Below are 4787 nucleotides of genomic sequence, written 5' to 3'. Positions count from 1 at the left end.
GCCAACGGCGTGGTCTCTATTTGCGACCACACCGGTCCGTGCCTTTTCTTCCCTCCCCGTTTTTTTCTACTATCTGTAGGCGTCTATTCTTTTTTTTTAATTAAATTTGTTTTAAATGTGCAGCGGCTAACGCACGAGCACAACAAAAAAGATAACGCCGAAGCCTGAAGCGACGAAGCGATGAAAGGTCGAGGACGGCTCCGCTTGCCCAGCGAGGGCCTCTTTTTTTTTTTGGCCCACGAGGTGTGGCATTGACCTTTTGTTCAGAAGATGTTCCCCTCTTTGATGATCACCGCTGATACGAGGGCCCTTCCTCACCCCTGTGCTGGCTCCCGTGTTCGCTTTAAACGCTTCTCCGAAGTGACATTTTGCAAAACAGTTTGTGCTGGCGGCGAGAAACTCGTGAAATATAGATCAAGGTACACTTTAGTCCTTTTCCATCGGCGATAACCTTGGAATGCGATAGAAGGCGCTTATTTATTGTAACGCGTTTAATTTGTGCTGCGAAACAGACTTGTTGGACTGAATACGGCGGGGGCGGGGGGGTCACAATGCGAGAGCCTCTTTAAAGACAACCGGTTAGAGGCTTGGCAGAGCAGCCTCACCGTGAAGATTGGTTCGGCAGGGAACGCGCAGTTCGCAGCAAAGGCAGTACCGCAGAGGGGGTCGGTAGGGCTATGGCGAACGATATCCTTTAGTCAGCCTTGTTCTATCCACCGCTGGACGAAGGCCTCCCCAAACCGTCGCCACCTGCCACGCTGCGGCTTTGCTCTCACAATGACGCCTGGGAGAGAGCGACCGCCGCGAAGGGGACGGAGCGTCGGAATCGTCGCCCTATTGCGGGAGCTTGATGGATTGTTGCGTCCTCGGCACCTGGGGAGAGATGGCGATGGCTTTGAGAGGCGTTCGTCCAAGAGTGGGTAGAGCATGGCTGACGATGCCTATGTTTTAACGACTTCATCATAACCGGCCATGGTGATGAGATTGGGTGCATTCCGGGTGGGTTTGCCTGTAGGCAATGAATTTCTTTCGCACCGTACGTAGCCAACCGTGCCAATCGGTGGTGCGGTGGAAGGTCCACAAACTAAACTCTAGTACACACGCACGGTGCGCCAGGCGTTTTCTGTGAAGGTTCACATCAATCTGACCTTTTCGCGTATTTTCGACTACACCTCGGTTCCCCGAGGTTCGGATATACGACGGGGTCCTGTGGTCTCTGCTTGGGGACTCTTCTTGACAGTTGGATAAATCTGTTTCCGTAAGGGGGGTGGCAAGGGGCGCTAATTATAACAACGCTGGCTCGACCGACTGGCAAGTTGATTTATGAATGGGGCATTAATGGATGTATTAAATGAGTGGTAGCAGCACACACGTTAAACTCGCAGTCATGTTAATATTTAATTTAGTGGGTGACTCGCAAAAGCCCAGAGACTATCCTATTGCAGTGTTTTGAAATTACTCGCACTGATACGGAGTAACAGGTCACCTGCTTACACTTTATTAATCCCACTCTCGCAGCCGTTGTAGGCACTCATATGACTGTCTTCCACTGTCACCACACACTCTGCTCCTACTACCCGCTCTCACCTACACTCTGCTTCTCCTACTACCCGCTCTCACCGACTCCGCATCTCACCGACTCCGCATCTCACCGACTCTGCATCTCACCGACTCCGCATCTCCTACTACCCGCTCTCACCTACACTCTGCATCTCCTACTACCCGCTCTCACCGACTCTGCATCTCACCGACTCCGCATCTCACCGACTCCGCATCTCACCGACTCCGCATCTCCTACTACCCGCTCTCACCTACACTCTGCATCTCCTACTACCCGCTCTCACCGACTCTGCATCTCACCGACTCCGCATCTCACCGACTCCGCATCTCACCGACTCCGCATCTCACCGACTCCACATCTCACCGACTCCGCATCTCACCGACTCCACATCTCACCGACTCTCTTCTATCTCGCCACTGCCCTCTGCTGCCCCGTACCCACTCGCCCGTCTGCCCCGTGCGGGGGGTTCAGCCAACACCCTCCCGTTGACGGCTCGAGAGGCAGCGGCGAGAAGTTGTTTTGGGGTTAGATCACATAAATATATGAACGTGTCGATAAACCCGCCACCACCTAACACAGCCAATTAGTAAGGGTTGTCACGTGAACAGAACGTGCCAATTCGTTACGAGTTCAGCACAGCGGTGTGATTGGAGAGAAAATCCACAACATTTACAATCTCAGTACGACGTTTCGCCAGTAATTACAACCAGCATCGTCAGGCGGCAGCCAGATGTGTGACGTCTCTTGCGTTGGGTCCGTCCCCCTCTGTCCACGTGTTTCGCTTGCGCCCAACACGTAACACACAACACCGCGTACTAAACAAAGCGCTCGGCTTCATGCGTTTTGCAACAACAAACTCATCAAACGTCCCTGAAGAAATGGATCGATGTTCTCTTGTCGAGGGAACAAGAGGGCCATAAGAGGACCACAAAGGACTGAGACCACAATGCAGTTCTTCAGGAACTATTGATTCCCCCCCCCCCCCCATGACGCACGAGGCTGAGTGCTTGCGGCACGCGTGAGTGTGTACGTGCGTGAGTGTGTACGTGCGTGTGTGTGTACGTGTGTGTGTGTACGTGGTGTGTGTACGTGTGTGTGTACGTGGTGTGTGTACGTGTGTGTGTACGTGTGTGTACGTGTGTCATAGACGCCTGTCTCCCCGGGGCCTCCGGCACAAGTTTATTAGTTACATATTTCAGTTTAAGTCGTGGTTTAGTGGTAATTAATTGAAGGTGGAGGGGTTAGCAGCCCCTCGCACCCGTCCAGAGCCCCCGTTTAGCCACTGTGGTGGACACAGACGCCATGAGGGGAGGAGCCAATCGGAATTGGCCCTCCCCCCACAGCATTGTCCACGACAGAGTTGCCCGTCCAGCACCGCGAGGAGGTAGGGGGTTGTTTTGCCGGTTGGAAACATTTAGGCTGGCCTGCCTACGATCCATCCTGGGTTTAACCAGGCTGGATTGTGTGAGGAACTCAAAAATCCTTGAAAGATCTGGGCAAGGTCCCATCGGTGAGTTCCTCCGGCAGGCAAGGCTGCGTTGGCTGGGTCATGTAGCCCGCATGCCCAGCCACCGCATGCCGAAACAGCTTTTGTTCGGCCGGATCGAGGGGGCTAAACTGGCGCGGCACGGGCTAGAGAAGAGATGGAGTGATGTGGTACAGGAGGACATGGAGCTGATGTGACTTGCCGATTACTGGTACCAGCGGTGTCAAGATCGGCCTCTGTGGAGGAGGCACGTGAAGGACGCTACTGGGCAGTTGGAGGCAGTCGCCCTCCAACAACAACGGAGGGCGGAGGAGCGACGCTCACAACAACGAGCGGAGCGCCGGGTAGCTAAAGCACAGCAGGTTGGCACAGTAGGGGGCACAGGTGGTGCACCAGCCAGTCATCTCAGTCAGTCGACCCGTGGTATTTGGGTCTGCCCCGTGACCTCCTGCCCGCGGGCGTTCGACACTTCACGTGGCCTCAAGGTGCACATGGCCTGGCACAAGCGTCGTGGTGACGTCACCGCCACTTAGTGGTGAATGGCGGTTGTTGTGTGTGTGTGTGGTGTTATTTGTGTGTGTGGGGTGCGGTAGTGTAGCAGTTAGCGCACTGCGCTACGAACCCAGTGGCCCGAGTTCGATTTCCGCTCACGGCCAACACCAGTGACGATTATCTGAGCCGGTCATGGGCCTCCCCTAGGTCAACTCAGCCTCAAATTAGTACCTGGTGTGTTGTGTGTGTGTGGATATGAACCCGTGTGGTATATATGTGTGTGGATATGAATCCGTGTGGTATATATGTGTGTGGATATGAACACGTGTGGTATATGTGTGTGTGGATATGAACACGTGTGGTATATGTGTGTGTGGATATGAACACGTGTGGTATATATATATATGTGTGTGTGGATATGAACACGTGTGGTATATATGTGTGTGGATATGAACACGTGTGGTATATGTGTGTGTGTGGATATGAACACGTGTGGTATATGTGTGTGTGGATATGGACACGTGTGGTATGTGTGTGTGTGGATATGAACACGTGTGGTATATGTGTGTGTGGATATGAACACGTGTGGTATATATGTGTGTGGATATGAACACGTGTGGTATATGTGTGTGTGTGGATATGAACACGTGTGGTATATGTGTGTGTGTGTGGATATGAACACGTGTGGTATATATGTGTGTGTGGATATGAACACGTGTGGTATATGTGTGTGTGTGGATATGAACACGTGTGGTATATGTGTGTGTGGATATGAACACGTGTGGTATATGTGTGTGTGTATGTGGATATGAACACGTGTGGTATATATGTGTGTGGATATGAACACGTGTGGTATATATGTATGTGTGTGGATATGAACACGTGTGGTATATGTGTGTGTGTGGATATGAACACGTGTGGTATATGTGTGTGTGGATATGAACACGTGTGGTATATATGTGTGTGGATATGAACACGTGTGGTATATGTGTGTGTGTGGATATGAACACGTGTGGTATATGTGTGTGTGTGTGTGGATATGAACACGTGTGGTATATGTGTGTGTGTGTGTGTGGATATGAACAAGTGTGGTATATATGTGTGTGTGTGGATATGAACACGTGTGGTATATATGTGTGTGGATATGAACACGTGTGGTATATGTGTGTGTGTGGATATGAACACGTGTGGTATATGTGTGTGTGTGGATATGAACACGTGTGGTATATGTGTGTGTGGATATGAACA

This window comes from Petromyzon marinus, chromosome 23 (genome assembly GCF_048934315.1).
Source record: "Petromyzon marinus isolate PM22_M1 ecotype Great Lakes invasive population chromosome 23, UKy_Petmar_22M1.pri1.0, whole genome shotgun sequence".
NCBI lineage: Eukaryota > Metazoa > Chordata > Hyperoartia > Petromyzontiformes > Petromyzontidae > Petromyzon > Petromyzon marinus.
Note: the sequence above shows the minus strand (reverse complement) of the source record.